We start from the raw sequence: 13,279 nt of genomic DNA on the forward strand, positions 1-13,279 counted from the left end.
TGGTCTCCCAACACCTGTCCCATACTGACAGGCTCAAATCACTACCACTCTACTCGGTATCATACAGATTGCTCAGGGGTAACCTGTGCCTCACCTACAAGGCAATCTCAGACCCTGCCCTACTAGAGATGTTCCATATCTGCAAGTCTAACTTCTCACACACTACCCGCTTAAAAGGTCTGAATAGAATATGCAAAATCAACAAACCTGCTTGAGGGAAAGGTTTGTCTCCTAGAGGCTGCCCAGTCAGTGGAACAGACTTCCCATACATGTCAAACAGAGGACTTCCCTGATCATCTTCAAGTGCAACCTTTGAGTGGATGGGAAACCACAACTTTGTCCTAAGGGTTCCACCTGTGTCCCTCATTGACAGGGGCGACAGGTGCTAAGGTTTCCTTTTGAAGATAACTCTTGGCTAGGCTTGGAAAGGCCCCAGGGCCATTAGCCTAGTAACCTATGAACAACCTGCAGACCCTTATTACTTCACCACTACAGAAACTAAAACAAATACCAAACTATTATAAGACAACATAAAATTTGATCAGCAAATCACATAAGATATAAATATAAATAAAAGCGCTTCCTCTACCAAAACAAATCCTACCTCACAGACTCAAGAAAACCCTTAGCATCATCCTATCTTCTCCTCTCCCTTCTCTATGCATTACCCATCTTAACCAACCATCAAGACATGGTACGAAATTAGAGGCAAGCCTTTTACAAAATAGCTACTGCATCCTACCATATGCACCACTGCTTAATACTAAAGCAGCTCAACAGGCTAGAGCTAATGAATCACCTTAAATGTGCTCAACTTGGATGGCTCAGTGGTGCAGCAGTAGCATTATTGCATCACAGCAAGAGGTTCTTTGGTTCGAGTCTCAAATGGAGTGCCTTCTGTGCGGAGTCTGCAAGTCCTCCCTGCATTCACATGGGTTTTCTCCAGGTACTCTGGTGTCCTCCCACATTACAAAGACACATCTGGAGCATTTTTCCCTGGGCCTCCACTGAAATTGGCTTTGTTCCAAGTCAGACTTTCCCAGTAAACAAATGTTAAACTTCAAAGCGCCTACTAAATATACAAACCACATGCGTGCCCTTCTCTAAAAAAGACTCAAGCACAACTTCCCACCACATTGCCTTTGCTCAGGTAATCAGAGCCTAGTAACAACTTCCAAATCCCACAACACAGCTGGTGACTCACTAAACTCATTCTATGTGATTAGACAATGGAACTCCCTGCCTATCCCACTAAAACATAACAGCTGTGCATCTAGCTTTAAGCACAATCTAAAATAGCACCTAGACTCATCGCTCTGTTCTTGTTCACACCCTGACTAAATGACTTGCGCGCTCTCTCTCTCTCTCCTGTGGACCATCAACCCATAACTTTGCAGTTCTCCTACCTTATCCTATCAATTTAAATAAATCCTGTCAGTATTTATAACTATATACACCTTTTTGTCACTCTTTTGTAAATGAAATTTTATATTGCTATACAAGTAAATGCAACCTGTTTATTATTGTACAACATTCTTACAGTAATCAGTCCTTTTTCTACTGTTAACAGATCCCCCCCCCATGTAATTATTTTTAACTCTAATGGAACTTTTCTTCCTAGGCCTCCACTGAAAATAGACCCAAGTGCCCAGTCAGGACATCCCACTAAACAAAAGAACTTTTAATAAAAAAGATACTGATCTACAACTGGGTGGTAACTACAAAATAGGAAAAAACTCCTAGGACCCATCTTTGTTTTGTTTTCTAGAGAGGAATGTCAGGGACAGGGCAGAGTGCAAATTCGGACCAAAGGCTAGAGTAACTTTCTTTTGTACCCACCCCCACATTTGACCTTACTGCAACTACATGAGCAATAAGGACTACTTCTCTTGCAAATTACTGAGAAAAAAACTCAAATAGCACTTGTTCTGTAATTGCAACACTGCTTTTGTAGCCTACCATGCACGGTGTAACAGATGCAGTTGTTTTTACATAGGGAAAACTGAACAAACTCAAAAGCAGGGTGAAACCACCTGTCTGAAATCAGATTCCAGATCATCAAAAACTAGCTAAACCTACTGTGATTTCAAAGATTACAGTGGATTCCACTTCCTCATCCTGGACAAGGTCACTATGGATCCACATGAAGGAAATAAATGCATCCTCAAAAAAGTGGTAGGCAAGCTGGCAGACCAAGCTGGATGCCCACCACCACCTTGGTCCAAACAAGAGTTTCCATCAAAAGTATGCTTGCACTCCAGTAACTTAAGCCATAAATAATTCAGAAAACATGTCCAACTGTAGTGTTTAATCCAGTACTTTAACAAAAGCCTGTAATTACCTCTAATTATTGCTGTTAATATGAAAAATAAAAATCAAGAAAGTAGATCACTACATCTGCCATGGTACTTTGTCTGGCGAACTGTTAGCACAGGCAACAAGTGACTTTTTCAGATATTGAGAGGTGTACAAATCTAAACAGCAACTGTCAGGAGCAGGATGATTTTTTTTTACCTAGTGATACATTCAAACAGACAGCAAGTTTCAGGTATTTGAAAATGATATTATAAATAACACATTTGGGGCTTAGGAAGCCAACGACAAAAGGAAAACCCTTTTCTCAATCCTAAAATTACCTTCCTTGTAATTCTGTGTAGGTTTTCAGTCTCGTATCATCTAACCCCACTCCCAGCACCATGCTATCACCCTCTCTCTCAGAGATCTGATTAGCTGCCCTTCTAACTGATCTCTCCCAGTTTCTAGCTCTTTACCTAGCCAGGCACAAAGTTATCAAGTTATCTATCACTCTTTTGCACTAATTTCACCACCTGGGACCTGAACAGGGACAGAATCTAAACAGAAGGCCCCTTAGTAACTGCTAGACTCAGAAGAGGCTCAATAGTGAAGACCTCAGACTGACACACCACAAATCCACACCCTGAAATCAACACCATTCTCCCTCTCATTGTGGATACCTCACAGCCACCAGCCATGTATGTTCCATCCTCTTGGCCTGCATTTAGCAACTTCTGTAATTTGCAGTACAATGAAAATGGTTATCCCAGGGCCTCCCTTCACACTGCTCTAGTCTTTACTACATAGGAAAAATCTGAGTATGCTCAATGAAGATCAGCAACACTTATTTTCATTAAAGGTCTTCCATAGTTTCATAGTATAGTACTAGGCTATCTGCCCTGGGGCATTTATAAGCCTAGCCATAGTGATGTGGCTTTTGCCACCCCATGAAATGGTACAAAAAATGTACAGAATACATTTAGAATACTGTGCCTCTGTCTAGTAGTGACACAATGAAGGTCCCCTTATATAATAGAATTAGTTTACTGTTCCCCTGTCTAGCAGTGACACAGATGTGACCCCTGGGGTAAACTTACGAGCTCCCATCCACTCATCAAGATTTCTCTTGAAGAGAGTCAGTGAGGGGCTCTGCCTAATACGAACTGGGATCTTGTTCCAAAGCATGGGAAGCCTCTGGGTTATGAATCTATCCCTCCAGCATGTCCTATTCATACTTGTGCCAAGGTTTAAGTCTTTAGCTCTCGTGGTCCTGATGGATTTGGATTTTTTGAGGTGGAGCATGTCAATCAGATCCTGATTGGACATGGCCTTGTACATCAGGCAGAGATCACCTCTGAGCAGGCGGTATGCTACTGAATAGAGCTGAAGTTTCTTTAGTCTGGCAGAATAAGACAAATGTTGGAGACCCTTGATCCTCTTGGTGAGGTACTTTTGTGGTCTCTCCAGCTGTTGCAAATGCCGGGTGAGGTACATACCAAATGGGGCAATGTACTCAATCATGGGTCTGATGAGGGAGGAATATAGGGGTACAATGACATCCTTGGATCTGGATGTGAATCCCTTCATGATGAGGTGTGCAAGGTAGAATGTTTTTCTAACCACTTTGACAACGTGGGTGTCAAATGAGAGGTCGCTGTCGACTTGGGTCCCTAGGTCTCCGATTACTTTTTCCGTACTCAGTGGGTTGCTGTCTATGTGATAATTTGTGGGTACTTTGTTTTCCCAAAGGGGATGACTATACATTTTTTGGTATTTAGTTTAAGGTCGTGACTCCAGCACCAGTTATCCGTTTCTGTGACGCCTTTTTGTAGGATGTGTGTGTCTGCTGGTGTATCGACTATGGCGCCTAGTTTGCAGTCATCTGCAAACTTTATCAGCCACAGCCCTCCCCCATGTTTGCTTTAACATCTGAGAAATAAATGCTGAACAAGAGGGGTCCCAGGACAGATCCCTGTGGGACACCACTTGTGACTGGCTTTGAGTCTGACATTGCTCCAGCGATTTTAACTTTATGGGTTCTGTCCTTTAGCCAGTTTGCAACCCATCTAGTGACATAAGGGTTTACTTTTAAGCTGTTGAGCTTATCTATGATGCCTGAGTGGGGTATTGTGTCGAAGGCCTTAGCCAAGTCCAGGTATGCTGTATGGACTGCTTTGCCCTCATCAATGGCTCTAGTGACTGTTTCGAAAAAGTCAACCAGGTTTAAAAGGCAGGATCTGCCCTTTACAAAGCCGAACTGGGTGGGGTCAAGTGTCTGTAGGTCCCCTATGTCTCTGTTTATGAGTTCCACAATAATTCTTTCCATAGCTTTGCAGACCAGGCTCGTTAAGCTTATGGGGTGGTAGTTTCCAGGGTCTGTAGAGGCACCCCCCTTGTGGAGTGGGACCACTGTTGCTGTACGCCAGTGTTCAGGTACATATTCCAAAGTAAGGCTAAAGTTAAATAGCATTTTTATGTGGGGGTTTAGCTCCTCTTGGAGTCCATGTAACACGCAACCCGGGATACTGTCAGGTCCCATTGATGCTGTGTTTTTTGCTTTGTTTAGGGCGGTTCTCACTTGGACATCTGAGATGACAGGGAGATTACATTCAGCTGGGATAAGTATTTCTTCTTTTGGGGGTGAAGGAGGGGAGAAATTTGCACTGAACCTGTCAGCCAGAATGTTGGCAATATCTGTGGGTTCAGTGTATTTTTTGTTGTTTTGAACTAACTCTGAGCATATCTGAGGGTTTCCGCCCAGGTTTCTAACATAGCTGAAGAAGGCTTTGTGGTTATCTTTAGTGTCCTTAACGATTTTTCTCTCAAAGTTGGCCTTGGATGTTTTTATGAGAGAACGTAGTTTTCTGCTAATGTTGATCAGAGATGTCTTCCCTTCATGGGATTTTGCTCTGATGTGCAGTAGCTTCCTTCTTTTGTTATACAATTTGTTTATGGCTGAGGTCCACCAGACAGGATGCTTACCTTTGGTGGAGAGGGACTTGGATTTGTTTGGGACTGCATGACCCATGCATTCTTGGAGATGTCCATAGAAAGCATTTGTGAAAGATTCGGCATTGTGGGATGTGGTATCCATGGCACAGTGGGCTTAAAAGGATACCATCTCAGTCTTAAGAAGAGTGAAGTCTGCTTTTGAGAAGTTTTTCACTGTGCTCTTTTGTGCTGGGGGTGGAGGTGGGATATGTATATCCAGGGTGATTAGTTTGTAGTCAGATCTCACTAGTGAGGGGTATACTTCCGGTGTGGAGCATTTTGTCCCCATGTTTGTGATGATCAGGTCTAGTATATTATCTCCCCTAGTGGGAGAGGTGACTAGTTCCAGTGCATTTGAATTTATGAATTCCAGGAACCTTTGGGCTAGGGTGTTAGGGCTAGAATAATGTACCCAATCTATGTTTGGGTAGTTGAAGTCTCCCAGTATGATGGTATTTTGTGATACATTCATATCCTCCAATGTCTTCAGGAAGGCTGAGTGGGGTTCTTGAGATTGGGAGGGTGGTCTGTAACATGCTACCAGTTGTATAGCAGTTTTGCCTATGGTTAGTTGCACCTGTATGGTCTCTGATGCTTCATGTGTTGCTACTAACCTGGAGGTGTGGGTGTCCTTGATGAATATGGACACTCCCCCTCCCTTTGTGGTTTGGCCCGGGTTTTGGGGCCAAAAAGCATGATACTAGGTATAGCCTGGTAGCACTGGGGTGCTCTCAGGAGCCTTGAACCAGGTTTCAGTTACTGCACAGACGTCGATGTTCTCCATGCTGAGGAGTGCATCAAGTGCCTGCATCTTGAGATTTAGACTTCTGGGATTGAGCAGCATTATCCTTAGTTTTTTTTCCATTTTTGTTTTCTAAGGAGGTGGGTTTGTCTTTTGAGCCTTGCCTAAAAAAGGCACTATGGGGGTGGCAAGAGCCTTAGCCAATATCCAGAAGCCCAGTGGTGACAGGTGTAAGCCATCCCTTGCGAAGCAGCGTGGCTTGTCCAACATGTCATCCCAGGCAGACAGACATTGATCCTTAGAATGACACCAGTACTTGAGCCAATTGTTAAAGCTGATCATCTTGTCTTTGTATTGTGGTATCATTCTTGGTGAGGGCAAGATGCTGCTCAGGGTCAGGGTCATACCAGCCTGGGCTACATAATCGGAGAGCTCCTCTATGTCTCTTTTCATGTAGTCCAGGGAGGTACGTCTCAGGTCATTCACACCAGCATGGACAATGACAGAGTCATATTTGTACTTGCTTTGGAGTGACTTGAGTGCGTGTGTTATGTGGCAGATCCTAGCTCCCGATAGACAGCTCACAGTCACCTTCTCCTTGTTCAGCCTGGTCAGCGGGACATCAGTGTGTCTGACTATAGAGTCACCTATTACTAGTGTATCAGGCAAGGTGTTTGGCCTTAAGGGCTGTGATTGGTTGACACTGATTTATTGAAGTATGTGTTGCATGCATTTTGTTTTGAGGTGGTGGATTTTTGGATGTCTGCTTTGGGAGCCTCTGTTGCTTTGGTAAGTTTTTTATTAGAGCCTCCGAGTATGTCTTTGTGTTTTTATGTGTTTGGTTTGCAGCTGTGGTAGGTCTATGTGGGACTGGGATTGTTGTGTGTGTGGTTGCCATCTCCTCCTGTCTGGTCATGCCAGCCCTGAGTTGAGAGAGTTCAGCCTCCAGTTTGGCTATATAGTTGCATCTCTCACATGTATTTGTGTTTGTTGGGAGGAGGAGAGGGTTGTCTGTGTACATGAGACAATTGTAGCACTGTCTCAAGATACCCAGATTGACCAGCTGAATTGGAGACGACGCCAGTAATCTACCACTCGACATGCTAGAACAGTATAAGGGAGTGTTGTACCTTTAAGGGAAGTGGATATTCACAGGGGTGGTAAGTAGATGTAGTGCTTTACTTAGTAGAAAAGTATTGAGAACAAGTGCTAGGCTTATAATATAGTGAGTAGTCTGGTTATACTAATAGTAGAGCTTCCTTAAGGGAAAATTTGAAGAGTAGACTTGGCGGAGCCAGAAAAAGTTTAACCTTGTTTAACCGGCTATGTGCAAAGCCGTGCAAACGCGGATTTTAAACAGTGAACTACAAAAGAGCTAGAAATGGTCCAAAACAACCAATTACTACAGCTTCTTGTGCTGAGGTCACTTCCTACAGGGACAGGTAGGCTGCTCAAGGCTCCCCACTCCCACTGGTGAGCAAAGAAACTTCCTTCTATCCAAGTAAGGTAATGGACAACACAGGAACTACACCACAGCCCAGAATACAGCAATGCCTGTAAACTGGTCTAAACTAGTCGTGGAGAGGCGGGAAAACAAGGATTATTTTTTTTTGATTTTTTGGTAGAAACACACAGAAAATGCAGAAACAGTGATAAATTAGTTACACAGGCTAGCACACTTTAGTGGGCAGCCTCCACAGTTAAATTAAACAAACAAACAAACTTTCGATCAAATTCGACTAAAATGTAACTAAGTGCAGATTTTAAAATAATGCAGCAAACAGTTAAAAAACAGTTCAAGCTAGTTCAGGGTAAGCTACAGAAGCTATTCCAAGTGAAAAAAAAGCAAAGATACTTAAATCCAGAAAGTAGTTGCTTTTCTGATTTCCCTGCTGCTAGGACCACTCTGCAGAACCACGAGGAGCTTGTCTGAGCAGTATAGTCAGAAAAAAACACCCAGAGGCGGATTTTAAACAGTGAACTACAAAAGAGCTAGAAATGGTCCAAAACAACCAATTACTACAGCTTCTTGTGCTGAGGTCACTTCCTACAGGGACAGGTAGGCTGCTCAAGGCTCCCCACTCCCACTGGTGAGCAAAGAAACTTCCTTCTATCCAAGTAAGGTAATGGACAACACAGGAACTACACCACAGCCCAGAATACAGCAATGTCTGTAAACTGGTCTAAACTAGTCGAGGAGAGGCGGGAAAACAAGGATTATTTTTTTGTTTTTTTGTTTACCACTTGGTTGAATTTTTACTCCATGGTCACAAAACACCTATACTAAAGGAAGTTTCAGCGGTCTCAAACTCTACTTGTAATTTCAGCTTACTTGTGCACATCCGTGAGTACTGTAACATGTTTCCACTGTAAGCTAGTTTTCTGGATGCACATTTTGTTTATAAAAAAAAAAAAAAAAAAGGTAGTCACCTGGTATGGCTCTAAGTGACTACCTCCCCTGCATATTAACAGAGTCGGTCTTCACTAAAGAATGCAGACTGGTGACATTAAATCATGTATACAAGCCCCTTTCAAGCAGCAGCTGCAATTATTTTTACCAAAGAGAAGATTAATCTATTTCTGGAAATATGAACACCATAAAAGTAGGTGGTCTCATTTTACACATACAAATGAAAAGGCCAAGTCAGACTGGCAAAAGTTCTATAATAAAGTTTTCATAATTTACTTCAAGAAATAAGAGCCTAAACAGCACATACACCCTCTTATGTTATATTTGATGCTAACAGGCTAATAAAGGTCTGGTGACAGCCCTGTAAAAGAATGCACTTTTAATGAACAAACTGTAAACCACTATTAGATGGACCTGATCAAAGCTCAGGCATATTTTAATACAGTTTTATAGCAGTAACTCACTTTTGTTTGTTAAAAAAATGAACATCTTTTAACAAAGAATAAGGTTTCATTGGCAGCTGAGTTGGTAGACCCTCACAGGGCCTTTGGGAATATTCAAATAAGGGACTACACTCCAAGCTTTGGGATTAGCTCCTTGGTTTTTCCATCTTTCAAATTTTCCCCCAATCAGCTACTCTGTACACTCCCGCCACTGTCTGCAATCAGACATGTTGAACATAATGTATTAGAACAAGAACACTCACCCATCCCTCTACAACCTTAACTAAATAAACTACTTAAAGCTTCCAACAAGTCATCTTTATTCTTTCCACAGGTAGGGCATCAGAAGGAATCACTTAGATCTCCTAGCTAAAGTGATTTTTATCTGGGATAAATCATAGTACTCCACAACTTCTTTTGAAACCACTCTTCTTGTGAAGATTCCTGCTCAGCTAGTCTTTTCTTTATTTCAACTTTAGCAGCTTTACAAGTTCATCATCTGAATGGGTAAAGCTTCATCTAACCTTTTGTGACTTTAAACAAGTGCCCATATTTAAAATGAGAGAAACTGTGAAATACTTTAGTCCTCTAAAATTACTTTAAGTCATTCCCTGTACCAAGTTTGAAACATAGATGGCTTCCTGCTGAACAGCTCAAATATTCTCCCCAGACAAGAGTTTTTCTTCCTTCTTTTCTGGTTAAATTTTCTCTTTCCCCAAATTTCTTCTTTCCTGGCATCCAGTGTCATTTCTAGGCAATGAGTTTTAGTTGGGGTAAAATCTGGTTTGCTGAAAAGAAAAAAAAATTGAAGCTTTCACATCAGACTAGTGTTTCTTTTTAATGAGCAACTGCTCCTTTCATCTTCAACAATTTGAGTTTTACAAGCTAAAAACACAAGGCATTTACTTTGTTACCATCAAGTATTTCAAAACAGAGTAGCTGGTTATGTAACTGGACTGAAGCAAACAGCAAAAGACTAAACAGTAGTGCTATGAATAAGCAGAAAACAAATGCTATCTAAATGCAGGCACAGAGGAAGGCTACCAAACATATCAAACACTTGTTAAAGCATTATCTATACAGCAAACAAATTATCTAGCTTAAACTTATGACTGAGCAAGTGTTAAGTGTGCAAAAGTGAAAATCTGGTCAAACAGGTCAAAAATGGAAAAAGATCATGCACAGAACATAACAGGCTTTATGCAAAGGAGGTACACTAACTTGTAATTAAAAATGCAAAAACACAAGACTTGAGTTTCATATAACTGCAGAAATGTGCCTGTGTATGTGAACATTGGAAAATACCACTGAAATTCAAATCAATGCTTTCACGTACAGTCATTTCAGCAAACCAACACATCCTACAGTAGTAGTCTTCCACTTAATCTGTGGATATGTGAACCATTATGACAAGCTGATATTCCCCATTTAACTGTCAGAATACGCATGTTACTCTTGCCTTTCTAGGCACAGTATTTTTGGCCAGTTTGGAAAAAATATATATCTACTTGCCTTTCTAGGCACAAGTGGATAGTTAAGCAATATTTAACATAAGTAACTTAACTCCTAACAAAGGACCCATGCCAGCTTGAGTAACTGCAAAACATATGTTGGTCCAATTAAAGTTATTATGTCCATGTTCAAGTGTCTGTTTTGTCTTTGAGGTGCTCAGAAGAGGGTTGTGGTATAACCTGCCTCCATATGGGGGCCCTAGGGTCTTGCCCACTCTCAGAAAATACCCATTTTTTCAACTTGGCTGCTGTTACCAGCATGAAATCTCGCAGAACTTAAGTTTTTTTTTTTTTTTTTTTTTTTGCAGCAGTTACTTCATCTGTAATAAGGGGTCTTTTGTAGTCAAACTTACCTGTGAAAAATCAACAAAAGTTTTCAGCCAGTATTTTCACTTAGTCTTGCAATGGAGCATCACCTGGTTTACAGGCTCAGATAAAAACAACTAAATGGAAGGATCTTAGAACTGAAGGTAGGATCTTTAGCAAAGCGAAGGACGAAATTATGTGACAGCAATCCATAAAGAACGATGCCCAGAAGGAAGAGTGAGGTTTAAGAAGAACGGGAATTGAGCAATTTATGTTATGCTAGATTTAATGTTAGCAGTTAAAAACATGAACCTGCATATAAACAATGAAACATATTACCATATTTAACTTTTGTAATGCTGCACACCTAGTTCACAGCTACTGTAATTTAATAATGATAAAATTTCATTCCAATGGCTTCCTTTCTACTTTTCTGATGCAATTAGAATATATTATTGCTGTTACTGGCAGATCTACAAGACTTGCCCAATCTCTTCTCACTTATTTGTTTCTTATTTGGAATACTCTGCAGTCACCCTACTGTTATGGGCATCAAACTTTCTTTAGATGATGTGCATTTCCAGAGAATACCCAAATTATCGCCTGATGCTGAAGTGATGAACTTATAAAACAAGAAGAAAAAACATGTCATCTCTGCGACTACAGGCATTTGGCTTTACTAGCCTGAATGCATCAAAACTTAAGACAGTGGGCATCTAGAAGACAGCATGTAGCTTTATGGGGTCATTTGCTTATAAAGCTCACACTGGAAACTTTGTTTTGCCAGGATCCTTTTTCTTTGGGAGGCAGTTCTATGTGACTTTTCAGGGGGCCGTTTTGGGATTTCATTTTATCTACACTTGTTTTGTGCATGTTGAGAGACAGTTAATTACTCTGTTGCATGCTGTATTAATTTTATGACCGATTTTTTTTTAAACTTTACCTGTTATGTAATTTAACATTGTGTATTCATGACTATAGAACTCAAATAAAGTACAGTTGTGAACACTTACCATAAATGTAGATGTTAAGAGTGTATTCACTGTTGCAGTCATTACACTTGGGTTATCTGCCTGCAGGTAGCCCTCAGTCAGCCCAAATACCAGAGTTTTAGGATTTCTGTGTCAGTTGCTGTCACTTCTTCCATGATGTCAGGGGTATAAAACAGGCAGCCAACACCATTACATCAGTTTTTCTTGCCCAAATGTCAGGAGCCCCCCAAAATAGGAAGCTATTAGATGGTGGGAGACTCCACCACTAAAAAGTAAATCATGCTCTGGATTTGGAAAAAAAATGGTAATGCTTGGTGAAGGTGAGAACAGAACTCCAGGTTGCAGCTTCCATGATCTCTCTGGTAGGGACGCCCCTGAGAAATGCTGTAGAGGTGGAAGTAGCCATAGTGGAATGTGGTCTGATCCCCTGTGGGGTAGGTTTTCCATGGTGCTTGTAGCAGAAATGGATGCAATGAGCTATCCATTTTGAAATAGTTTGCTTTGAAATGGCCTTACCCTCTGCCCCTGTAGCAGAGCTGACTAGCAGCTGGTCAGATTTTCTGAAGGGTTTAGTCCTGTCAAGGTAGAACCTGAGCTGTCTGTGCATGTCCAAGGAGTGCAGAATCCTTTCCCCTTTATTCTAAGGGTTAGGGAAAAAGGTAAGTAAATGGATGGACTGGTTTAGAGCTACACTGGACACTACCCTAGGCATAAATAATGGGTTAGTCCTGAGGGAAACGCTGTCAGCATGGAAAATAAAAAGTTATGCACCTACCATAACATTCCATGTTAGTGGTCTTCTTCTCACCTTCTTTCTTGCTAGTTGGGTTCGGAGCTGATCTTCGGCTCCAACTCAGCCATCTTCAAAAGCTCGAGAGCTGCTTACTGGCTCGAGGCCACCCCCTATCCCATGATGCCTGGCGCTAGATACCCATATCTCGTTTGGTAAGTCTTACTGCCAATGTAAAAAGGAAAGAATCCTATCCTATAATATATAAAGCCTACCAGTGAGGCTACTGGGTAGAGAGGAACGGCCAGAGAAGACTCAGCCAGTGAAAAACCATAAAGAACTCTTCTCGGTCCACTAGGATAGGGGGATGGAGGGTGGGAGGCAAGAAAAAGACAACTAACATGGAACATTATGGTAGGTACATAACTTTGTTATGTTAAGTTGTCTATCTCACCTTCATTCTTGCTGGTTGGGACAGCGTCCCTAGCACCTAAAAACCTGGGTGGCTCATCGGAACAAACTCTTCAGAACCATGGAACCAAAATCAGCTCTGCTCCTGGAGACCACATCCACTTTATAATGTGAAATGAAAGTTTCTGCAAAAAGCAGCTGAGGCCATTTCCTATCCCGTCTCCATAATCATAAACCATACCTTGTCAGAAGCCTTCATCCCCTCCATATGGAAAATGTCCCACATTATTCCTCTCCATAAAGGTGGTAGCTCACTAGAGCTAACCAACTACAGACCTATAGCTATACTCTCACCCCTGGCCAAAATTATGGAAAAGTGTGTCCACAAACAACTGATGGAACACCTCACCAAAAATAAAATTCTAGCCAACTCCCAACATGGCTTCAG

General features: G+C 41.6%; 1 long non-coding RNA gene across 1 annotated transcript in view; it reads right to left on the reverse strand.

Moving 5' to 3' along the window:
• Positions 1–8,842: 8,842 nt before the first annotated feature.
• LOC122789284 overlaps positions 8,843–13,279 on the reverse strand; it is a 50,626-nt gene continuing 46,189 nt past the window's right edge. The window contains exon 2 of the long non-coding RNA XR_006362799.1: positions 8,843–9,669. This is a non-coding gene — a long non-coding RNA (uncharacterized LOC122789284). The remainder of the gene's footprint in view (positions 9,670–13,279) is intronic.

The sequence above is a fragment of the Protopterus annectens genome, chromosome 14.part0, assembly GCF_019279795.1.
Source record: "Protopterus annectens isolate FY-2018-M chromosome 14.part0, PAN1.0, whole genome shotgun sequence".
In the NCBI taxonomy this organism is placed as follows: domain Eukaryota; kingdom Metazoa; phylum Chordata; order Ceratodontiformes; family Protopteridae; genus Protopterus; species Protopterus annectens.